This window comes from Bombus affinis, chromosome 2 (genome assembly GCF_024516045.1).
Source record: "Bombus affinis isolate iyBomAffi1 chromosome 2, iyBomAffi1.2, whole genome shotgun sequence".
NCBI classification, from domain to species: domain Eukaryota; kingdom Metazoa; phylum Arthropoda; class Insecta; order Hymenoptera; family Apidae; genus Bombus; species Bombus affinis.
The window spans coordinates 11,091,357-11,118,410 of NC_066345.1; the positions used below are offsets into that span (position 1 = coordinate 11,091,357).

The 27,054-nt window shown below is 39.8% G+C and overlaps 1 protein-coding gene and 1 long non-coding RNA gene across 2 annotated transcripts in view; both read left to right on the forward strand.

Annotated features, from left to right (window-relative positions):
- Positions 1–27,054, forward strand: part of LOC126928949 (nuclear migration protein nudC) — a 103,039-nt gene that overhangs the window by 54,598 nt on the left and 21,387 nt on the right. The window lies entirely within an intron of this gene.
- Positions 1,270–24,271, forward strand: LOC126928994 (uncharacterized). Its single transcript, XR_007717040.1, has 2 exons — positions 1,270–22,055; positions 22,151–24,271. It is a non-coding gene; the product is annotated as an uncharacterized LOC126928994 (long non-coding RNA).

Consider the following 27,054-nt stretch of genomic DNA (forward strand, 5'->3'; position numbering starts at 1 on the left):
TATTTTTGTCAAATTAACTTTTACTTTTATTACAACAAAATCATGATGAATCACGATCGAACCACGCAGGAACCAAATTGATTAATTCCATCATTCTAAAGAATCAAATCTTCATCGAGATTAAATTAAATTCGCTTTAGCTTTTAGATAGCTGTGCATAGCAAATTTAGATTCATGTTACGGGCTGGTAGTTTCAATGATAAGCCAACGATTTACCAAAGATTATCTTTATCTATGCTCTTCAACATTGCATTAAATCAAGAAAACTCAGCATCGCCATAAGAACGCATGAAAAGCAAAAAGCACAGGACTCGATTCACTGATCAAGCCAGTCCGCGACCTTGAATGGAGGAGGCATCAAACCGTAGATGGAAGGAGCAGCAAGAAGAAGAGACTCGCCCACGATCGCGAAACGCGAAAACGCGTGTTCTCTTCGCGTTGTCTCCCCTTTGGGATAATTAATTCAGCTTCTGGCATCGATCCTTGGCACATAGGCGTGTGTGCGCACGTTGGTGAATTCCAAGCCAACCGGAATGTAGATTTTTCGCAGTAACAAACGCGTGCAAGGGCAAGGCTTTTTTGCCTGGTATTCCCCCAGCGTGAGAGCGGCCACAGCCGCACGAGAGAAGTCCAGCGTGTTTCGTCGAACTGACCGCGCTAAACAAAGGAGAACCGGACGAGACCACAGCCCCAGGGAGAGAGCCTCCTCTTCGAGTCGAGGACGAAGGTAAACGTACCTCCAGGTTCCGACACGTCAGCGAAACACGGATAACGGATGCAGCACTGGTGCAACAGGTGGACCGGACACAAAGGCGGGCCACGAAGGCTGATTTCCCTCTCTGCAGGAGGAAAATTGTAATTGCGTTTTATAAATAGAGACCTGGTGACTGGTGCGGTGTCCCTGTGGTTGATCCGATAGACCCCATGGATCGATATCGAAACACGCGAGTGCATATGTAAGTGCGATCCTGATGAATGTTTGACACGAAGAGGGATGTTATTTTTTGTATTTGCAAATATTCTGATTTATTGAGATAAAAGGTTTGATGAGCCTGTTCGTTCAGTTGAGTGAGATGAAAAGTTTTGAACGGTGTTCGATTCGAGTAATACATTATATTCTGAGACAGCACCGCTTAGTTTGATTCATGGATCTGTGGCTGCTTTAATGAAACTGGTAGATGGATGATAGAACGTGGATGACTATGGCCCTGACGACCGTTTAATGTAAAGATGGAACAATGCTTGGAGGAATCCTGATTTAGCGTGAGTAAGATGAAACTTACGAATGGTAGTTAATTTTGGACATTACACTTTGAGTTACGTTCAAGTATCTTGGTGTTTAGTACGAGCGTGATGAAACCTATGTATGAATAGTGATTAATTTGAAAGTAGAGTTTTGTAAGTAAAGTTGATAGATTAGTTCAATATATTTCGTTGCACAATATTAATATCCCCCTTGTTGAAGAACATATTTTATTTCATCAAGTGAAAGTTTGATATCTCATGATTATCAATTATATAAAGTACAAGAATTTAAGAGTGACTAAATACATGCAGTCATTGACTTGAATCATGATAAGTGAACTAAAAGATGGAATTACTTAGAATTAATGGGCGATTAAATTGATAAATTCATATCCGTGGCTAATTCAATCTCCGGTTAATCTGCATAAAGCCGGAACGTCCGTACATTGAAACCCTGGGGAACGGGCCTCATTGTAGTCCTTCTCCGGTTAATTAAATCTTCCAGCGTGACTAAGTACGCGGTCTACCTATACTGCCGCGTTTCAATTATCTGATTGATACGAAGTCCTTAGTATGCTCGCCTTCGGACATTATTTAATTGACTCGTCACTTAATACGTCCTCTCTCTCCCTCTTTCTTTGTGCAATCTTCGTGTTCAGCCGGAAAGCGCGCATCGAACGAGTGCCGGCATTGCCTTAAATCAATTATATGCGCCGCTTACACAGTCATAATTCATTGCACGGCCTTAATCTCAAAATACAAGATCAGGAAAAGTAATAAACGATCGGCGAGCTGTAATGGCCGACCTTGGTACCCAATCTGGATCATTCGCGTTCCACGCATTCTCGAAACTTCACCGCAGAAGTCGACGATCGTGAAGAATTCACGATCCTGTGGTCCCTGTTAAAGTCGCCACGTTGATCTTAAACGCTTCGTAAGCAGAATTCCTAGCTGTAAACCGTTCCATGGGATTGGAGGCAAAAACTGATTTCTCGGGATCTAATCGCTGCCAGGATCAAAATTATTCAAATTTGATTGTAGGATGCAAAGAATTATATTTCAGAGAAATTCTCAGTCGTGTCTTCAAGGTTTAGTCTAATTTTCTAGTTGATAAAGGTCACTTGCAAGGCTTTCTAACCAAGAAATAGGAGCAAAAATGAGTCCATGAGAATCTATTGCTGCCAGAGCTAAAATTGTTCGAATTTAACAATGAATTACAAAGAACTAAATTTCGCATGAATTCGCAGTCCTATTCTTGAAGTTTCAATCTTTTCAATTCTATCTTCGATTAAAAAGCTATTCCGACAAAGACTTATAGTAACGCAAACGTGTTTCTTCAAGTTATCGCTAGGAAGAAGTTCTTTAAGTTTGTCTGGAATAATAAAGTAAAGATAGCAGAAACAAGACATGATCCTATTTTATGATTACCATTTCTTTTACCGATAGATATCACGAACCAAATGTACCATATTATTATATTCAAAGACAGTCCCTTATATTTGATAAGAAGCGAATATTTTCAAACTCTGTCACTTTCAAATAAAAAATACAATATATAAGATCACTATGTTCTGCACGAAATCGTCAGAAATGTCCAAAACTCATATGGTAATACAACTATCGAGAAGCATTCAATTCTCTCCGGTTGACAAAGAACTGGATCTTCCCAAGTAAGATCAAGAATCATCTTTTATTACGATGTCGACCTTCAGAAAGGAAACCTTCAGGACAAACAGAAAACCAGAGCAATTCTGCTTTACTATACGCTTCGTGTACTCCGATTAAAGCGATCCTATCGTTTTTACGATCCTTAAAATCCAAATCGTCAACATCTTTGTAGTACTCGACGTGCCAAAATTGCCTTTTCGATGTACGCCCGGTTCTCGTGGGCGGATTTCGCGTTTGAACAGCGAAAAAGCTCGTTCGAGAAATCGTTCTGACTGTTAATTGAGTCGAACGACACGCGCGACTTGCCTTTATTGCCCGCAACCGGCAACCATAATCGTTCGCCACTTGCCCCCAGGAGCGAGGACGCCACCTCGAAACGAGGTTAATCGCAGGAAAGTGGCCCGCAGAAGCGATGTTCCGTTCACCCACGATTCTACCCGCGTTCTTGTGATTCTTGTTCTCCCGCGATAATATCGTATCGTGATTCTTTCCCATTTTGCATTACTACGCTATGCATCATAACTAGACTGCGGATTTTCGTGCAAATTCGTATCTCTGAGAATATCATTTAAAAAGCAGAACGTCAGTAGAAAATTGTTTCACTTACTAAACATTATACAAAGTACTATAGTTTGCATATCTTAAGTAATTTTTCACGTGACGCGCGCTCTGTACAATGCTGCGCTTTCAAATTTTCTATAAATACATGAAAATCCGCAGTTCACGTGTGGCTATAAAATATTCAAAAACATTCAGATTTTATGTGCAAACTGTGAATTTACTGTAGACACTAACTGCGGATTATACGCATCTGAACGCATATGTGTGGTTTAATACTTACGGCACGCAGTGTATTCTAATTAAATTAAAGCTAGATATATTCTCGAAATATTCTTACTTGAACAAGACTGTTTTGAAGGATCGTGAAAACATGTAAGAGTCTGATCGTTGTTTTTTAGCTATTGAATGGAGAACAGCGTCATGAAAACGATAAATTAGAGTGATACACAGAGTTGGTTTATTTTTCGAAAACTGTAATCGTTATTTTAGCGTGATATGTTCTGTGGAGAGTGCAATAAGAGGCCTCGATTAACATGCTTAATGGCAGGCTTGTGTTCAACTTGGAATCATATTCGCTCCGGGAAATCGTCGTTTTATGATACGCTCGTTGTTTGTTTATCGTGGTTTCCACTTAAACGCAGTTTCTTACTGCGACCATTTAATATTCGAGGGAGGATCGGGTTTAAAATGACCCGCCTTTTTCTTGGCGAACGGAAGGGACGCGTCATCATTATATATAAGAGGCTCCAAGTCAAATTATCTGCTGACCTTGCTCGATCGAGAAACCGTAAAATCGATGTTCGTTTAATCCGTGTATTTATCCGCCACTTCCTAGTTGACTTTCGTTAACTGTGGGTTTATAGTCCTGTTACATGGACAATTTGGAGAACACGGAACGGATCGATTCGTAGTTATTGCCTTCTGGCCAATTTTAAACGTCATTCATAAATTCTGTGCCGTCAGAAAAGAATGGAAGATTGTTTTGAAGCCACGAGTTATCTCAGTTATTCCAAACTAAATTTTTTAATTTCTTATAATTGATGACATATGTTAATATTAATATAATAATGGAGGATCGTTTTAAAGCAAGGATTATTTTGAATTAAATTTAAAAAAAATGTTAAAAATAATTTACATATATTAATATGAATAGATTTAAAAATGAATACATTTAAAAATAAAATTTTAATTATCTTTCTTGGGAATGACAATTATATTCACAAAAGTTAGCCGAGCTAAATTCGCGTTGCTTTTGCTAGTTTTAAATTCTAAGAATCTTGACTTTTGATGTTTGTTTGGTTATTCCAAGAGCCGCATTCCATCCCTGACGTAATAAACGCCCGATTTATATAATTTTAAAAGCGACCGTGGACACGGCTTTTTCCTACGTGTCATTTGTATTCAACGACGTTCTTGGCCCGTTACGTTGCTAGAAGAAAATTCTCGTAAAACTTCATCGGTATCACCCATTGTAGTTTTGTCTTATATTTTCGCCGAAACAACTACAATTACCCCCAATCCATAAAATACCTTAACAATTCAATTCGTGAATTATTTACAAAAATATTTGAACGGGAAGTACACATTTACTTCGTTGATTGACAAAGAATACGAAGGACTTCGTTAATGGCAATCGAGCCAGCACAACGGATTTTGCTTGAATTGGATACTTATTTCATATGTGATTCCTCATTGTAATCAGCATTTATGATTGCGACCTCGTCTGGTATTTGTTAGACAATGAATATGAGAAATGCAGATTTTTAATTCAACTGGTTTTCCACGTGTCTATTATTATGAGAAAGAGGAATCTGTGTATCACGCTAATTTATCGTTTTCATTATCGTTATGCAAGTGTTTAATTGATAAGAATTGAACGAAATGGTATATTGTTCTTTGATAATGGATTGAGGATTGCTTCTTGGCGCGCGTCTTCACGCTGAAGAAACATACTTATCGCTTCTGCGTTAACCCAATTCCTTACTGCGTAATGCTGGCAACATTACCTTCGTCTGCGAGTGAAAAGGTTATTTGAGAAGCGTCTCGTGTTCGCTTTCTTGGCAAATCGAGTTAAGCGCCGGATTTTTCGACCGCCGTCGAGAATTTACTCAGAAAGTCGCTCTGGCCTTTTACGAGTAGTGGCACGATGAGCAAAAATTAATTTTGGACATTTAAAACATTCGACGTTCAGAAATCGAAGAATTTGACAATTGGAAGCTTAAGATATTTGAAAATTTTAAGGCGGGAAAATTGGAAAACTAGGGGAACCTAGGAAAATTGGGAATTTGTAAATTCGAAACTAAGAAACTTGAAAATATGGAAAATTTAGAGATTAAAAATCTCTGTAACCGGACACTTTAGCTAATCTCTTCGTCCGAATCAATCGATCATCAAACATCTCCAAATCCAATCAACGAGCCTTCTCGCATAACCACCTAGTTCCCATTTAATCCATCCGATCTAACAACAATTAACTCTCATTAAATCCCATTATATCTCAATTACACGCTACATGCATGGTTCGACACAGTGGACTTCAGCTATCGCTATTTTCCCCGCATCGATTGGAAAAGCATTGTCGTAGAAGCTTTGTCGTGAATTCTAGCACCTGTTATCGTCCCATGTTACATAGTCGATGCATGGAAAATCGCATCTTGTGGACAATTCGCGGTATAGTGCGAGGTAGAAGTAAGATAGAGTCGCAAATGAAACAGAGAGAAAGGGTAGAGGATCAAACGAAGGACGAGCTGAGAGACGGGACGACGCTGTGGCATATTGTCGAAGGCTTCGTTGTTGCCCATCCTGGGATTACGTACCTTGGTCGTAGACCTTACTCGAGGCGAGCTCGTGCTCGCGGCTGATTGCATAACAGCCGAGACTCTACGGTGGCCGCTCATTGCCGCGACGATTCACAATAATGCGTCGAGAGGCTTCCCTTCGTGAGCATCCCACTTAACCACTGCGAAAGGTTACCGGGATCGCGGTGGATAACCGCGTTATCTGCTGCAACCTCTAGCTCAACCTGCGATTATCGTTGCTCCGCCGACAAAACGATACATTTCATTGTATACATAGGTGTATACAGCTTGCGAAGTTTATGTTTCTTTTTATAATGGGAAGTAGCTTAGAAGTATTCCTTTGAGAAGCTCGAGGATAGATTTATATCACTGACTGGTCCAGAAAACTGTACAGTAGAACTCTATTCATGGGAATAGGGCATTATTTGGATTTATTGATTGAATCTACTTGTTCAAACTTTTGTAAACTTTTGTTACCTTATGGTGAGATTATAGACAGTGAAGAGAATCAGTGAATCTTTGATATATGTATACAATTTAGTTTTATGGATTGTTTGTTTCTTGATGGAATCAATTGAAAATACCCAATAATTTTACAAATAGATATATGCGACAAAAGCAATGAATAGATATAATATATATCACTGAATAAATGATTTAGTATAGTAAAAGATGTCTACTATAAAGTTAACGATACACAGGCTTTGAAATCCCTTTAGTTCGCTCTATTTGAAGAATCGTAATTCTGTTCGAAAGTCTTGAATCTTCACTTTGCTTGATAAGCGATATTTTGGTGACTGACGATAATCGAAAAGAAAGTTGAAAGTTATTCATCTGTCAATGGTAACGTCGATGCCAAACCAGAAACAGAAGAAGTCTCTACGAACACATACATATATCCACAGAATCAGAAAACTTTCTCCAAAGTCCCTGAATCTTCTCTTCTACCAACCATTAAAGTTATATGCAAAATTGTCTCTCGCTAAAATGACGTGCCCGTACAAAATGCCAAACTATTCAAATTATCATAATCATCGGTGAGCACATAATGCATGTCTGCCCTTTACACGCCCTGCAACATCGATCAGAAGTGCCGAGAATTTAAATAAATACCCTCAGTGGAATAGAACACTTCAAAAGAGGCGACGTGACTCCTTAACTCGTCAGTTTAATCAAACGACTGACGTGGGATCATAATGACCCCGGTTTGCTGTGTTCCTAGTTACGATTGCATGACACAATGCGTCTTACACGACATCGTAACGAGAACAAAGCGACGAGGAAAGTCTGCGCTGTGGTTGGCACGCGAAACTGCGTGCCAAGTGTTTACTCGCGGTGCCCGAGGGCTTAAAACGAGAAGAAAGGTAAAAGCAAGGTAAAAGTGGCAGCAGAGGCGCGTTTTACCATCAACGACATCGTCGACGCGACCTTTCAACGAGCCTCTCGAGAGCCAAGAGCTGAGTGCACGTCGAACACACATTCTGGGGGAATGTTTTCGATCTACGATGTTAGTTTACGCGATATAACTCGTGGTATAACTTACGCGGTGGCAATTCGAGACAAAAATAGAATTTTTTTGGAAAAATGAGTTTAGTTGATTTTGAAATGTTCTTGAAATGAACAAGTAGTAGCGTTATTTCGAAGTAATTTTGAAGAATTTTAAGGAATTTAAATTCTAGAATTATCAAACCGGTTGAAACAATTAGTTGGTTACCAAAATTATGGTTTCTTCAGTTAGCAGAAATATGCAAGTGTTTTTGGCAAGATTAATGTTTTATCGAGACAGAACCATGAATAAATATAATTATTCACGTTGGCCTAGAAAAAAAGCTTTTACGTCTATTGACTCTCGACGAATCACCGATCCAATATGCAGCTATTTAAAAACTGAGATATTAAAGCATTCAAATATACAAATGTCACGATCTAATTTATGGCACTTGGAAACATTAGACCAGCGATTTCGTAATTACGGTGAAACTAATACCCATTAGTATTACTGCATTTATCAGTTATATTACGAACTCATAAATCACGGTAAGCAGCAATTCTGTAACCACGATTAATTATGTCGCTACTATAATGGAAACTAGAGTTTTCTGTATGCTTTGGTCTTCGACCGAACCATTGAAGCTCCGCTCGACATTCGAGTTATTCCAGAAATCGAATCGGCGAAGACAAACCGGTGGAAGATACGATCGGCGACGCGCGAACACTTCTCCCTCTCTTCTGGCGGGTGCCTTGCGAAATTCCAGTTTCCATCGTGGAGCAACAATTCAAACGGGAGAGAAAGAGACGGAGAGGACTAAACCAGTCGCCATTAATTGGCCCGTTAGCGGTGGAACATTACACTTAGTGTTTCGAGGGAATGCTCTTATTATCTTCCTGATTTGCATTCGTCTGTTTGTGCGTGTTGGCGCGCGACCTAATACAACCAGCTCGTAAATATTTCGTAATCGCGTGGATTTTTATGAAAGTCGTTTAACACATCCGACTGAGAATTTTACATCGGTAGTAATGACAAATTCACGTAATGAACGATGTAAATACGAAAAATGTTCCCTTGCGAGGACAGATATCGTGCCGCCTGTTGTATCTTTATGCAGCATCTGGCGACAAAACGACGTTATCGCGAGGAGATTCACGAATGCTCGACAGACACGCTTCGCGTAGGCGGTCGGTGGACCCTGGACAGGTGAAATGGGCAAACGAGAGGCTGATGTAGCAATGTTGGGTATCTCGAGGGACACAATTAGTTTTTGAATAATCTGGAAAAGGATAGGATAAGATTGTTTATTGGGTTTCGAAATTAGGTTGTTATGATAATTGATGGGAGGCTATTGGTAATAGATGGTAGTTGTGACATGTATCGAGAACATTGGATCGCTCATTTACTGGCTTCCAATATAATAGAATCTTATAATTCGTAATGATTATGATTCCGAATATGATTGCGGAAGATTGAAGAAGATTGAAGTACATAAGATAATATTGAATGTAAATTGTTGTGTGGAGTATTAGATAGTAACGAAGTAGATATCGCTTGCAACCGATCGTCACGTATATTTAAAATTAATAAATAAATACGCTCGTACAAAGTCCTTGAGATACTCGTCAATATCGATAATCCGCAACTAATCGCCTTGATCACTTATAATCGTCAATGTCGCTCGCGATCGCGTCCGTGTATTTATACTAGTTGGGGGAGAGCCGGAACATTTGAATTCGCCATTGTTCGACGGTTGCGCGGTATTTGTTTTTACATAACACATAATTTAACGGTCTTGACAAACCGAGGCAAAACCACAACCTGATTCAAAATGTTCGTTAACTCATGTGCCGCTACAGTTTCATTCTTCGTTTTTGAACGTTTATACACTTTGCACATTTTCCAAATATTCTCCAGACCTTTATAAATATTTTCAAACATAGCCCCTAAAATCCTGATAAATACTTTAACGTACGACCATTATGATATTATATTATTATATTATATATTATATTTCTACATGAAAAATGCTCCGACATTCGTCCATAAAATAATCGTCATCTTCGAAGCATCCATGAAACTTGATCTTATTCTAAAAATCAAGCAAAAGTGAAGTGCAGATGCCAACTATAGTCATATCGTAGAGCCCACCACCCACCTGTGTCCAAGTATATACGACAATCGTGACCACCCACGTGCATTTGAGTCGAGTCGCACAGTTTTTCCGCACAGACAGCGAGACTGCTTTTTCTTTGACCAATTACGGCGTGACGCTCGACTAATCGTCCGATAAATCTCATGGAAACATTTACTTTAGCGCTGCTCGCCTCACCATTGTCGATTCGCGCGGTTGTTTCGCAGTTTGCCCTCGAAATCGGTACCGACGATCGCGTTTCACGGCTGTATTACGTCGACTTCATTAAGACACAACTGCAACCTGTCGCTCTCCTTAATGCCAGTTCGCCTCCGCGCCGGAAACGCGGATGCCCACGCATTACTAAACTTCCTACCTTTTGCTTTTTTCCGCAAACCGCCCTGCAGAGCGAAGAACTCGCGGCGAATAAGAAACATCCTGTGTTTTACTTGGTTTCATTTTCTCAGAAGAACATTAGCTATAAGAATCTATTGTTCGTTTTGTCCATTTGACATAATTTTTGGGGAAGGATTTTGGAGATCTATTTCCATCTGTGATACGTCTCCACCGATTAAATTTTGGATTCTTCAGGTTTCTTCTCTCACTGCGGATAACTTTTAAGAATTTCATTATTCTTGAACCTATCTTCGCAATTTCACTTCGCTTTAATCGATTATTGGCAGCGATGGCACTGTTCAATGACGGCAATTCAGGAAAATTACATCTTTCTTAATATTATAGCAATGGACAAATTTATATTCGTGTTAATGTAATGCACACGAATTTACATACTAGAAGTATAAATACCAAAGTGTCATCACCTGAATGAGATCTCAATGAAACTTGGTCGCTCCTCTGATCCAAAGTTTAGACGCAAAGAATATTCGCTGTGAAGCGAAAGACCCAGAATTCAATCAGACAAGCGAAAAAGATATCGGTCATTTTAAAAGCGTAATGGAGTCATTTGGAGGTGTTTCTCGTTAAGAACAGGTAGCGGATCGATTGCTTCATTCGGTTCGGTTCTAATCGATCGTAGCCGTGTGGAGCTCGGTGTTCAGACGCAGTTGACCGACATTAAAAGTCGCCAAGTGCAACGCGACTGGATAATCTGGTCATGGCATCTGGCCAAATAAACAAGCATGGAGCCGTGGGCGAACAACGCCAGCGGAATCGTGACTTTTTATTATGCCGTGGATTCGTGAGACGTGGTCAGCGCGACGACAGAAGCAACGAAGCTCGCCTTCTGATCGGAGCGTATACCGAAATACAAAAAAAAAAAAAAGAAAGAGACAAAGAGAAGCTGAAATGAGATGAGTGGACGAGAGAAAAATTCTTCGATGGACTCGGCGAAACCGAGCACGCTTTAAATATCTTGAACGAGTCGCGCAGCCAAACCGAATAAATCGCGTCCGTTTCGAATGCGAGGTGTATGCGCCCGCACCGATACCTCTAATGATTAAGTGACTTTATTGCCTCATTAAGAAGTAACACAGGTATTTATACGGTGTACGGCATAAAACGATTGCTCAACGATGGAAATAAGCACAGAGAGACTCGCGGGAGGAGACTCTTTGGAGCACTGTTCACCCGGGAATGTGATAAAACGATGATCGCGACTGGCCGTAATCGCGTAAATACAAACGTTTTTCTTTTCTCTTTTTTTTTTTAAATAAATATACGGCCGCTCGAGAGAACCAGCTCGCTTATGATTAATTATCGCCTCGTTTGTTGTTCGGCTTTCGTAAGAAGCTCCAAAGCGAATGGCGAGTGGCGCTTCTACCTTCTTCTTCTCCTTCTTCTTCTTCTTCTTTTTTTTCTCACCGCCTTCTTCGTACTTCTAAAAATACCTTCGCCACGCTTTGCCTGTCAACGTCCCAGAAAAGAATGTTTTTACGATGCTTCTTCTGGTCGATACACGCGAATTCTCAGGTAGTGAGGGTTTCGCAAAAAAAAAAATCAATTGTTACGAAATTTGGACAATCTTTTTGCGAACTTCATCTTAATTCCTTATGCGGTATATTATGGAAGAGAAACAGCAAAAATGTCAAATACATTATTACAAACCTTACGCAATTATTAATAATATGCCTTAATTTATCTTCCAGTATTTTTAGAATTGAATCATCTTGCAACTGTGTGAAAATTTATTTCTATCGATTAACGATAGGAGCACATGCTTCCTGATGTTTCTGTTCAGATTAGAATTAGAATTAATATTCCATATCAATCCTATCAAAAGCGCATACGTTTATTATTTAATCAATGAATAATCTATCAAAGTACAATATACAATATTACATCATGCGCAACATGGTGCACGAAAATCAATAGAATCTGTAAAACAAATTTCAACACGGATTAACCGTGGCTTTCGCAAAAAAGCAATCTCTCCTCGAAGAGACGAATTAGCCATGAATGGTGGACAAATTGAAACGTAGGCGTCAAAGATTTCACGGAACATGGCTAACGAAGTCGAATTGATTTTTTTAATGGCGTGTTCCAAGTGGAGTCTTAATGTGACTTCGATGTTTCCACGATACGCGCGGCCCGGCGTCCACAAAAGCGACGTGCAATTCAAGCGACTTTTCGTCTGGTCAGCCTACTTGCAGATCCTATAGTTGCATAATGCGATAACACGTAACGCTCACGTTTATAACGAGACATCGATATAACCGAAGTCGATTCTACCCACCGACTTGAAAACTTTCAGTTGTTGCGATTTGTCAAGTGGCCATGGATCGAGGAGTTTAAGGGCCAGTTCTGTCTTAATCCCCTTGCACGATAATGACACAATCTTTTGAGAGTATAAAGTTTACGTATTTTGGCGTAGGTGTCACGTTTCGGATAATCTTCAACCTTAAAACGGAAAACGACGATCAGTTTGTATTACGTACTCTTAAACGATGAAGTTTTCTTTTTGAGATTAACACTTTGAGAGGATGTTTGTTGTAAGATGGCGAACAACTTTAAGTGAGGAATTTTGAAAATAGTTTCTTTCCCAAGGCATAGTGGCTGTAAAAAATATTGATACGCACTCTTATTTTCCACTGAGGCGATTTTTTTTTCAATTTGATTCTACATTTCATTTTTATAGTACCAAATTTTTTTAATCATATGAGGAGTATATACTACTAAACGATACAAAATTTAGTATTGTTTGAACCTAATTATTTAATATGTAAATGCAACAATGGTCGTTGATTCGCGGAAGAAAGTTTGAGAAAAAGAGTTTCACAAAATGTTTTAGTTACGTGGTATATCAAAGTTAACATTTATCAGAAATGAAGCAAATTTTCTTTTTCTTTATTGAATCTAATATGACAAAAATCCTAATAATTTCCTTATTAATCCCTTGTTGGTACTAAAAACCTTGCCAAGGAATGCGCGTTCCACCGACCAGTGACACAATCCGTGTCATTGCTGCCGGAGGAATTTGAATATGTAGATCACGCACGCCACGGGGGCAGATTAAAAATCTTAGCCAGAGTACGCGCCTGTTGTCGCCTTTGAAACGCTGCAACCTATTTGCATCACGTGCGCATGATTCGCCTGCATCGTACCTGCACAGATCTCGATCGAGTCCATTAGACAGAATCAAGTTCCCATCGGTTAATTCGTTACGATCCATAAAAAAATGATTATACCCAAAACGACGTCTTAATAGGCTTTCTTTCGCGGAAAGAAATCGTTCGAACCTATTAGGCAAATGATAATTACGAATAAACCTTTTTTATCCAATGATAATAATCACAGGTGGTTCTCCATATTTATTATCGTTCTTATTGTGCTCGATGACAGCATCGAAGTCTCTTAGCAAGTGTTTTCTCTTCCATTGACGGCCAATCCTAGCGATAAACCAACGTCACGGTGATAAATCACGCTAACGAACCATTGCGTTATGGTATCACGATATTATTTCTCTATTCATGGAAAGTGATTAGAATATACGTCGCTGGTGCGGGAAACAGAGTGCTCGTTGCGACAGTTGTTTAACTGGTCTGAAAATGGAAGGGTGCCACGCTGATGCCAAGGCTGAATTCCATTTCCATTGCATGCTTCTCTGGTTGGAACACTGTTGAATTAATACGTTTGATTTGTATCTAATGGCTGTCCGGCGTTAGGTAACCAAACGACTCGTATGTGATCCACGAAGGATGCACATGGGAGAACGTCGTCTTGTTGCTTTGCTCTGGCGCGTTATTAATGTTCTATGGGATTTTCTAGAGCGTCTCTCGAGACATAGAGGCGAATTATATTTGCATTGTTACATTTCGAGTTTTCCCTCCTTTGTGGTCTTTCGTTGGCGTTGACAAGAAAATTAGATAGTCGAGATAATAGGGTTTTGGAAAAATTCGAGACGCAATTCTTTACGACCGATATCCCGCGGCGAATTGGAATGGTAGAACGAAGCTGTGGCTGTTACCAGAGTCAACGAAGCGTGCACGCGACTTTTCCACAGTCACTTTCATAATACAAGCCACTTCCGAAAGTGAATTGACTTATTCGAAGTCGAGAGAAGGTTACGCATAATATGCGGCCTTACGTGTACAATCGGTCTCGCACGCGCAACGGTTCTGAATGCCTTCGACTTCTTCGTGCTCCACGCAATCTAAACGACATTTCCCTTTTATGATAATAGGAAAACATAGGAAAATGCATGTAGAAACATTTTTTAATTAATATTCCTTTGTATTCGCCAAGAAAGCTGCTTTATCTACTTGAATTTGTTCCGCTTGAACATTTATTAGATTTAGCTAACGGTCTCGGTCTGCTACGGTCCTTGGCTATTTAGGTTCCAATCTTATTCTCGTTTCAACGAGCAAAAAGACTTTCAATGTTTGCAGGCAAACTTTCATATAAAATTAGAACGTAGAATACACGTTCGTATTTTCTGTAATTGGTAAAATTTTCATTTGTTGCAACTTTTATTATTCCATTGTGACTTATTAGCTAAATAAAATGTTAGACAATTTTTACCAATGATGAAATGTGCATATTGCACCACAAACATAGGAATCTATGAAAAGTCGTAAATTTTATAAACAATATGAAGAACATCCAGCTCTATAATTAACAAACTATTAACGATGATTCCTTCATATCCTTCTTAGACTTAAAAAATCTATGAACCATAGAAAAATACGATTAACAAATGATCAAAAGATCGTAACAACATCAAAGAACGAAGAACAAAATTCTTTGCGAGGAAGTATCGTGCCTAACATTCGTTTAACAATTCCTGAGATAAATTTAAAATGTGGCCACGGCTGCTTCGATACCCTTTCGAATACGAAACTGTTGTAGCCACAGGCCGCCCCATTGTTGACTCGTTCCGCTGCCCCGTGCATCGAAGCATGACGATCCCGATTGCAACGTTTCCCTTACTAGCATTATAGTCACTTCGATTATCCGCTCGAAACGACATCGAACCAACAGGCATCGCGAAATCGCCATAACCTTGTTACACCAGCTGCCTACGTTTATACAAGAGACTACTGATAACTCGTATGACTAGCATCGTCTGTATCCCCTTGTCAGACGCGCGGTTAGTGAAACAGCACGTTAATGGTCTGACTTTCACGCTCGACGGTTCGCAAGGATAACCATAGAGCCACGGCGCGCAGACTCGTGAAATTAACGAAAAAATTCCACGTTCTTGCTCACGACGATTGAGATCTCAGACTATTTTGCAACGCTGATAATTTATGAGCCTTCTCTAGTTGAAATTCAATTCTTTTGTCATTATAATCGGTTACTTTGTTTTCTTCCTAGAAGGTGGATAGGCGAGGTACGATTTGTCAAGGCGGCTTTATAAATAAAAGTAAAAAAAGTTTTTAATTAAACTCAATCGTTCCAGCGAGAAGTGGTCAACGCGCGTTCGCTTTTGCAACCGACGAGTAATTTGCGCGCGTGGATCTCTATAAGAGGGAATTTCACTTTCGATTTACCCTGCTTTTTGTCGTGCTTGTTATCTTATTGGAGTTACGTTGTCACGGTTACTTAACTATTCTAAACCGGAACGTGATTTACTCATTTTTTTCTACCTTGGTTCTTTAATATTGACGTGTTTTAGTTTCGTGTGGTTCTCTTTTCTTTTTTTGGTGTAGCTATTGACTCTTGTTTTTTTTTTCTTTTTTTTTTTTTCGAATGACCCAGTTTGTCTGAGGAAAACCGATGCCACGTAACGAATCAGCGGCAATGTCAATCAACGCGGCGATGTTACGTGACTGGCATTGTTTCCGAGTAAGTAAGTGTCACGGACGCGTGAGGCGCTACATCGCTTCGACGAGTGATTGACCTAGCTGTATCGTCGTTTCGAGCTTCGATCGGTCGGTGAATGTTCAACGAAAGGAAAAGTTATTTCTCTTCGGCGTTTGCATGCTTCCAATGTATGTATAAAATCGTTAAATTTGGAGGAACTCTTGGAATTCCAGTTCCGTCTAATTATAAATTCTAATAATCTGCTCTAAATGCAAATATTCTACCATCTCTGCGGTCAAAGCAAGCTAATTATGTTCAAGTTTGATTTATTTACAATTGCTTCTAATTTTTAACATTCTTACAATGTGTAATGATACAGTCTTTCGTTAGATAAAATGTTTGAAACTTTCTTGCGTAAGGAAGAAAAATTCAAGGGTAAAGATTCTCTTGTATCATCGATATGACCCATTTCTCTTACAAAGGGCCAAAGAGTCATCAAAATCTTCACACGACAAAGCCACTAAAAAAGAGAGATAATTACTCACCGACATTTGGCTGAAATTCCAGTAAACGACGTCTCGAATCACACAGTATCTCGCGAAAGACCCTCGACCTCAGTCGCGTGACAGCGATCGCCAAAGGAGGAGGGTCGCACCTACACAGCTTCACACTCTTCTCCCTCGAAACGCAAAATTCGCCTGCTTCTCAAAAAATCACGTGAAATTGAACCAAGTATCGTCGCGATCTCGAAACCAAAACCAAATAAACTATACCGACAAGAATACTATATCGCGAGTGATTCTTCTGGACTGACCCGATCCAGGCCGCTTAATCACGGGAGACGTATGCGGGATTCGCCCGTAATTCGAAGACTGGTCATCACGGTGACGACGCTGGGGTATTCAAAGATCGAAACGGCGTCGCGATCCAACGGAGGCGCGTCCCGATGGTGACCAGGAGGGGTACGAGAGGAGTGAAGCGGGGTCACGAAGAGGGGATCGGGTCCGAACTGGGCCCCCCTGCGATCCTTTGGCAGAGCGGGGGACCCGTGGCCGAACCCTCGAGTGAGAAGTGTTGGTAGGGGATTCGGTGAGGACCCAACAGCCGCCAAGCACCACAGCAGGGACGAAGACAGACGAGGAGAAGAGAGGAAGAGACGGACGACCGAGTGAATCCAAGCCGGTGGGTAAGAAGCGCGCATTCTTGTGTGTCAGCGCGCGATAGTTATGGACCCCTGGCAACCTTGTCCCAGTAGCCTGTGTGTGTGCGTGTGTGTGCGTGTGCTTGACCATCCGAAAGCTGTGTAGCGAGAGAACGAAGAGAACAGGAATATACGAGCCCTGATAAGGAGCCACACGGGGAGAAGCTTTCCACCAGGGGGAGAACATCCTTCCTCGTGAACGCAGCTTGTTTTCGCCGACCAGAAAACGCCTCGATGCTATCTGGGTCATGGATTCCGGCCGTTCGAGAGAAGATGCGTTGCCGTTGCCTGCCTGGCAGCCCCTCTCTTTGGATCACGGGAGTGGGAGGTGAAGTTCGAATACCTGGGTCTTTGGACGACCATTGTCCTGGTTGGTGAATATTGTGAATTGCTAGATGTTGTCAAATTTTTTGGAAACTTTAGGTGACTATATCTAAGGATTATTGACGAAGGGTGTTGTAGGTTCGATGGTAATCGTGAAAGTATCGGGCTTAATTCGTTGTGGTCTGAGCGACATTTGGTATTTCGTTTCAATTGGTTCATGCTCGATAAGCTGTTTTTAAAGGCCTCGGGATGTAATTTCATATTTTCGTAACCAATGACATATTTGTATGTACTGATACCTATATTTTTATGAACACGTATAATAGGATTGTTTTATGACCTCAAATTGACGAATCGAACGAAGTGTAGGATATCTGAAAGAGGCTAATTCTTGGATGAAAGTGGGATTAGCAAGGGATTTACTGTTAAATAAAATGTTGAGTTAGATATCACAAAAGCATTTATACAAATATTGCCTATTATTAATCAATTAAGGACAAGATCAACGATGCGGGTTCTTCCGGAAGATCAGATCGCTGGCGATCAAATCAGATAGCATTAGTGCTCTGTAGAACAGGCAAACAACGGAGCAACATGTGGGTCAGGGTCGAACAAAACGATTGTTTTGTCGGCCTAAACCAGTCGAGGATGTTTCTGCCCTTTTATCTTTGGCACGCGAGTCGCGTTTAATTTAATTTTGTTTCCTTTGTCAAAGGAATTGACGGCTTGATTTATGACTTAATTGAGAAAGCGCAAAGATTCTCGATTATCTCCTGATAAACCTTCTCCCCTTTCTGAAACTATTGCATCGTAGCTCTGAGAGAATTCTGTTTCCAGATTGCTGGATCGCGAGAACGAACAAAAGACATTGTTGTCCGAGTGACATCGGAGTAATCTTCATTTGAAATGCAAATCGAACGTCTTGCGTATCATATCTCTAATATGAAAAGTCTGAATAATTCGCAGAACAACACGAAAGAAAATATCGCCTGGATTTTTTGATCTTTTCTAAACAAATTTTTTCCAGATAATTAATGCAATATTATAATCATATAGACGTATGATACACCCAAATTTGAAAAAATGGGGGTTGCATTTCGTTTCGAGAGAAATATCTTTACTTTAAATAATAGTATTTTGGTAAATTCATTATTTCACTTAATCTTCTGATTCATTTTATCGAAACAGACAAAATCTAAAATACAACAAATACATATGTATCAACGGCAGTGAATGTTTGAAGCATAATTTTGTATATGAGACGTCTATGAGTTTCACTTATAGCGAGATCCTATCTCTCCATGGAATTTTATTGATGACAGAAAAATTACAGCAGTCGAGAATTTTTTTTTTAAATTTCAAGAAGAATTTAGAGATAAATATCATCGTTTATTAAAGAAGAATTCTTATTATTATAATAATTGTTTACTCTTCTCGGGAATGGTAACAAGGAATTACTTTCCTGAAAGATAATTCCCTTCGAGTTTATACCACGGAATGTGGGTCATGGACAATGGCTTACTTCTTCACGTTCTAGGCGGAACACGTCGTAACAACCCTTTTGATAACGATCCCCATAAAATGCAGGTTTCTTGCCAATTACTTTTTCACGTGATTCAACTTGAACATCTGTTTTTTGTTACGGAGTACAGCACGCAACCCTTCGGGTTATGGTTATGGCTCTGCTTGATTGGGCACCGAGCTTTCTATCCCGTGAAATTGCCATTATAAGTACAGGATTTCTTTACGAGTACCACGCTTTTGCTTTTTATGGAGATACAAACATGATTTCGTTTGAGACTCAATCTTCTGATTATAACAAGTATGTGGATTTAAAAAGGTTTTTCTCCTTCCGTTATACTTCAGGAGCGTCAAGATACAAGGAAAAAGTTCAATTTGTATAAAAAGCAAAGCTATCATTATTAATGTGAATAATCTTTTTGAGATATATTTACTTTCACCACCTGTAGGAAAAGCTTCCTTATAGTCGGTGTTCGCTCGATACTAATTTATTTCGCGCTTCATTTACAAACATATTTGAAAGATTTATTTATTGGTCAATAAATAAACAAATTAATGAATTTATATAATATCACAGTAACCTACTATACTGTACTATACATCTATTTTCCGTGTGTTATATTTTTTCAACTAACACGAGAAGCGCCTATTAATTTACAGCAGCAATAGCTGATACATTTCGTGTGCTATGTTCGACGAACATCAATCACGATCAAGTGAGAGGCCGACAAAGTTCAAACGGCAATGTACACCATGTCTAATGATGAATCAAACGCTCGAAACGGATTATTTATGACGTGAGCCTATCCCAGACCTAACTCAACCGTACTAGAAGCCTTACACAAACCTAACTGAAACATGACCTTATTTTTCTCTGCACCTAAATAAGATTTTGAGACTATGCACGTTTATACCATACACGTTTTTAAGCTTTCCTTTTAAGTTCTCCCAATTGGAAGAAATGTAGAGCCGTTTAAATCAGACGAATGAAAGAGCCAATTAATGTTCCTATTTTTTGACGTACGAATTTAACAATTCGAATGATTGATCTCAATAATAAACTCTTATTACCATAATTGTCGAACGTTCGCATGATAAAATTAGATGCTTCATATTATACGATTGTTACCATAAAATTGCCATAATACAAACGGAAAAAAGTTACGATAAAACATAAAAGTGACGCTTCTTTTTATGACACGTTATATATTAAGAGCGATCTAAGACTCACTCATGCAGATCTCAAGCAAAGTCATTTCGATAGAATATTTAACAGACATCGAAACGATCTCGGTCTTGGGTCAGTCGATGTCCTCGGTGTTTTCTCGGTTCACCGACCAAGAAAAGGCTCTCCGGATCCAACGTTTCCTCGCGCAATAACTATCGATTGACTTGTGCTCCAGAAACGGCCGGCGCGCGTCAGTTCACGTCGTACGTGGTCGGCTCGATCGACACGGGACACCGTAATTGAGTTTTCGCAGCCCGTAATTACCCGTGCAATTGATACTAATTTGTACATGCGAGATTTATGCTCGCCCTCTGCGGATTGCGCCTTTTGTGCAACCCGCTGCATTCTTCAGGATACGCACGAAAGTTTGCTGCTGTTCGTTAGAAGAGGTACTTGTTTGGAAAGAAGATTGTAATTTGATGTATTTCATTATTGAATTGATTTGCTGAAAAAATTCAAAAAAATTCTCCAGTGCAATAGAGCGATTTGTTGAATGAAACAAATATGCAGTGAATGATTTCATCAATTAGCAGCACATGTCTTTCGAAATCAATCTAACCCAAGCTATAAATTTCTTGATTGTAATGCGGTTTCCTAAGTCAAACGACTTAATTAATTTCCTTAATAACTTCAAACTTAATTGAAACCAAGGGATTTCTTTCTAAGTGTACGAGTACTTTGAATGAACGTTCTTCAAAATCTAGCCGAATGATCAGAACAATGATTCGCCATATCACTGCTAATCTTAAAAATAACGTTCATGATATTATATGCGTATACCGCAAACTCTGTCAATCTTCGTTCAACCACGTTTAACATGGCCAAACATCTGCAAAATTTCCCAACATTCAGACAACTCTGGAAACCATCCTGACACCGACGAGTCCCATCCACGTAGCAAAAAACACTCACGATTCGTGCGTTACTCTGGCCATGGGCCACACGAACGAAACAACCGACTGTCACCCAGAAATCTCATAAAGTCGGTGTGCGATTAACCAGCGCGAGAGAAGAATCAACAGGGATCAACGGCGGGGCCAAGGGTGTCGTTTCTTTTTCTCTCTTCTCGTTCGTCGCTAATTGTTTCGCACGAAATCGCCTGGAAACGAAGAAACTCCCCCACCTTCTCATCCCTTCTCCCCTCTCACCCCGTGGAGCCCCGCGGATGTATTTCGCAAGATTTCGCAATATCAATTGCGCGCTGCCTGTCAAGCGGTGCCAGCTCGCGCGCTTTGCCCGCTCTCGACCGAGAATTATCGCCCGCGAGAGGCATTTTACGTTATTTAAGACTATGTAATTTAATAAAGTGACGGCCTCGCGATGCTTCGTTCCACGATTCTCAGGGACGAGCCGCGAATTCGATTCGGTCTTCGCGTATCGGCCGCGTTCCACGCAGGGTTCAGGAAATTACGGTCCCGTGGCGGCCTTTTAACGGGCCTTTTCAGCGTGAAATTATTCCCTCCGACATAGGAACGCCGGTGATCGACTCGATGGATCGGACTCTCGATACGATCTCTCGTGGATCGACGGTGTTTGTGCTCGCCTTTCGAAAGGGTTTCTAAGACGTTTTGGTCATGAGCGTGGAACTGATCGTACCACAGGCTGTTTTAATTGGGAGATAAGTGAAACAGCACGGAGAAATAGTACCGGGGTTTGATACGGTGTGATTTGCTGATTTATGAGGGGTGTGTTGCTTGATGTTTTATGGAGGAAAGTTTAGATTGCAATCGTTTGGAGCAGTGGAACGGGTAATGATTGACTGTGCGAATTTTTCTTCTAGATCAGTTCATCTAAAATTCAACTGGCTAAATGAACGTGATTCGCTGTATAACGTACGCTGGATGTATTGACAGATATTTTAATAGATCGTGACTGCGTGGAATGGTAGAATTTAGACAGATGGTCAGTTATTTGATAGTTCGGTAGTAATCAACTTGGAAAATGTTTTCTTGATTTGTTCATCTAAAGTCCAACCGATAGAGAGTTATTATAATTTGCTAACTTATAGATGCCCATTTTTTTATAGTAGAGTGTTTTCTCCATCGCTTAATCAAAAATCCATCCGGTGTAAATAATTTTTGATCGGATCTAATTTTGAAATCAAGTATAAGACATGGATTTAAACTCCTAAAATGGAAGTGGTCCTAAAACCCGCCTTTCCTTTATCGTGATATTCTTGTCTCAGCCAAGTAGATGTCCTGTTTCGTCTATGGACCGCCTTTTGCATTTATTTGAACTGGTATCGACCGGTGGCGCTTCCACTAGCCTCGTTTGCATGTTATACCGAATATCGTGGCTCCGTTTCTCTCGTAGAACATCAATCATTCGGTCGATGGGTCACTGGACACAATTCTAAATTAACCGGTTTTGCAATGTTGGCGCCACTCGTCGTCGCGAATCTGTGGCCCAATTTTGCGCTGAAGAATCAAGGATTCTTTAAGAAAATTATAATCAATTACACGGTATATGATATAAACAAAACGCGTATAAAAATATACTATGTAGTATGTACTACAAACTGTATCACAAAAATCTTATCCCAACACAAAACCTATATTTATCGCCTCTACTGGCAAATCACATCAATTCAATCCATCACACAGAGACTCATCCAAAGGACAGATTTACAATGACGTCTAATCGCTTCCAGAAAATCTCTCCCCTACCACTTGACCCAGTGCTCTCCAACTAGAAGTTTCATCACGACACCATTAGAATAAACAAATTCTAATTCATCGTGTAAAAATTCCACGCACAGATAATCGACACCTCCGATGTCCGAACTGTCTCACCTCGTTCCTTTTGCTTACGTCAGCCAAACGATTCACTCGCGATCAATCGATGGGGACAATCTGCAATCTGGATGCAGATCTCCTCTCCGTGCATCCGGCAGAACACGTCGATTGGTATTTAGGCCTCGCGTTACATAACCTTTTCTTGTCATCGTGCGGCCGCCAAAGCAACGGATAAAAAAACTATTCCGGGAGGCGAGCGGGGGCGGTAGCGTATCATCGTTGTGACATTGGGACATTGGTTTTCCGTATGCGAGTCTCGTTCAACCGGACCCGAGCAACCTCTCTATCCTTCTTCCTCTATGTGTTTACAAGTGTTTCACTCTCTTGTTCTTTCTCTTTCTCCGTCCATCATGGATAGACGCTTCTACGCGATTGAAATACGGAGTTCCGCGCGTCAAAAACGACTGGTTCTGCCTAATACGTGGCCAGGAACAAGGAACGTGCTACGAGCATCCGCCAATTGCGAAATGCAGGAATTTAAAACAGCATTCCCGGTAAGGTCAGCCGGCAAACCGGGGTCATTGGTGTAATTACTGAACACAAAAATTTGTGGATAAGTTCGTGAATTTTTGGGATTTGGGACAAGTTAGGAATTGTAGGAATTATACGAATGATAAGACACGAAGCACAGAGTTGATATTGATATGAGTTTAAATTTTAAGTGGAAATATCGATGTTCCAATTTCTTGACATACTTTACATGCAACTTGGCATACGTTACTATAACAAAATATCATTCGAGTATTCAGTTGTTAAAAATATTAAACAACCAACTCAACATTTTTTTATATTTAGTTTAATTTGTTCAGTAGGATGTGTTCATCCAAAATTCAGACCTTCGAATCGACTTAAAAATTAATCGGACGACCAGAAAATCCTTTGAATGCAAAATTTATATATCTGGAGCCTCGTCGATCAAACCTCTAGACCCACATAGGAAGTCCATACTGCGAAAACCGACTAAAAGGATGTCAAAAATCACTTGAGCGATGATCAATTAAAGATAGAGTGTACAACGAAAGTTCAGTGAGCCTTTTAGTCGTGCGATTATTATGCAAATTCGCTGTCTCGTTTATCGAGGTAATTATGCATTGATCATGGCCTGACTCCTCGAGCAAAAGTTGATCCATTTATAATTTCGTGTTATACCTTGCGAAACATCACGATTCGTAAGGTCAATCATGACGTGATGGGGTCATCACCTTCGACCAAGTTTCTTTCGTCTATGATTTCGTTTCTGTGGAATGGTGAACGCCTTGAAGAAAGGAAAATGGCCAGAATTTCTGGCATTGCGCCATAAGGAAGTGTTCAAAACGGTGGAATCCCTTCGAAGAAGAAATTCGTACGTGGCCACCTAGTGGATTGTGAAACGAAGAAATAGGAAGGACGCCACGACACGACAAGGTTATCCTGGCAATTATCGCGCAATTAGACCATGCACTCGATTGCTACTTTCGACACGGACGTTTGCAACATCGTCGACGCGTTATACCGTGGAAAAACGAGATTATTATTGTAAAATTTAATTCCATAGCGGCTCGTAGATAACTCGTGATTGTTAAGAAGTTGACAGGTGAAAGATAAACGCGGTCGTTTCAAAGAAATACGAAATCCTTGGATTTCTATATACCTTTAGATACGTAAAAACGAAAATGGCCAGTGATTGTAATTAAGTCCTGGACTCTTCGATGGAATGTTTGGTTCTATATTTAACTCGTTTGCTGGGTTGCTTTTTAAGTAGAAACTTCTCTATAGTCATGGAATCAATTTGAGTCAATTGATCTTCAATTTAGTTCATGTCAATTTTAGTTTTTACATATGTAAATGTGATGTAATTTATTATTAACAGAAGTAGGACAACGTATAAAGTAATAGGAGGTTTCTAAATAAGGAATTATGTACAAAAAATTGACAAAATGTGTAACAAATTAACTTGTCTTTCTCAACAATCAGTGCTTTAATCGTCACTCTTCTGTACATGTTCATGAAACTTGTTCTTTTTCTCACTTCTTAATATTCTCCGCGAATATCTTTTCTTGTAAGAGTTAATTTATATAATTTTTTTATTACTATGTTTAAAACTATGTAATGTTAAGAAACGGCCTCGGTAGAAATCGCGACAGGAATAATTGCAACATAATATACTTCGTAATAAAAATTATCTAATCATCAGCGCGCCGATGCTTACACAAGAAGTACAGAAATGGCAATTTATTCATATTTCTTATTTCCACCTTGCGTTTAAGAGTTGTCGGATTAGCCTAATGTAGACGACCATGGAAACTTCTATCCTTTATCCAGGAGAAGTTCGATGCTGTTAATGGACAGTCGATTAACCAAGTTTAATCACCTGCGTACCCTTTGCATACAGATATTAAGTAACTTTTACTTGAAATGATCGTCTAAATCCAAACAAACACCAAACAACTGTGCATTCTCGAAACACAATTAGTTTACGTCAAATTAATCGATTCGCCGAATCATTTTCTTTCGTATTATTTGTTATTTCAGTTAAACGTTGTCGTGTACGAAACGACTAATTGTAGAGCCTTAGGCAAATCTTAACATCTTTATCGTTATTATAATTGAATGTTATCGTGAACAAAATAATTAATCGTAAATTTCAAGCGAGCATTAATATCCTTTCAATTATAGTAACATAACCGCATCCTGTATTTTATTCAATTTGAAATTCATACAAATAAAGTCAAATTTTGATATTTTTGATAAACAACAAACCTGCTCACCAAAAGTCTGCTCTATTTTCATGAAAGCCCGATTCTTGCGCACAGTTAAAGCAATATTATTAATAAAATTTCTAAATTCACAAATTACAACTCTTTTACTGTAACAGTAAAAAATTCGAGTTTCTGGTTATTCTTTGCCCTCTTACAATAATGGTAACGAAGAAAGCATGAAATTTTAAAAGTTTTACAAATGACAAGTCATCGTGGTTTAAAATTGGATGAAAAATTTCTACAATCAATAACCTGTAGCCTGTTAGTTTCTAATTTTCACTAATACATACTAATAAATCATTCGTGCAAAAGGTTCCTGGTATCACAGACGCATGAAACGTAGGCTTCTCTTCCGTCTTCCTCGTTATTTTATTACTTTCTAAAAAAAATTTAAATATCACATCCATAAAACGTCACGTCATAAACAACCTGTAGAAACTCGTATTAGTAACTTCTTCAGAGAGCAAAACCGTTAATCGTTAACGTCATGGAAAACCTATTGCAAGCAAATGGCATCAAACGCTCCTTGTCAGAATAAAGAGGAATATGACGTTTTGCCTGCACATAGTGCCTTTATGAGAATAAGCAAAAAGCAGGAGGTGGTGGCGTGCAGCGGAAGATCAGCTGTCCAGGATTCACCGTTGTCACTTGGTGCTCGTAGCCTTGTAACATATACGCAAATAACCCAATAAATCTCGGTATAGGCTCATCCTTCGGAATCCTTGACACCGACGACGGTAGTGTCACTGTGCACACGCGCGCGCGTATCCTCGTCGAAGCCTAGGCATCAAACCGAAGGAGGGAACACGCGATAAAAAGAGCGGAGCCGGATCAAAGTCGCGTGATTTCCCAATAGCGATCTGCGACCACGAACACGAGTAGTGCGTCACTTTTCCTCACGGGGAGAGACTCTCGCGAATCCTCCAGAGAGACGTTAATGATCCTCGGATGTTAGTGATCCAAGCCACCGGTCTCAGTCTTTGTCATTCTTCGGTTTCTTTGTACCGTTTACGATTTGCTAAAGTTTTATGATACTGAGAAATTTGACATACAGTGGGCGGACCGAAGAAAGTTTGAAATTAATATTTGCACGTTTGAGTATGAGTAACAGGGGGGTGTTAAAAGCTGACCACTTATCGACCTTCTTGCAA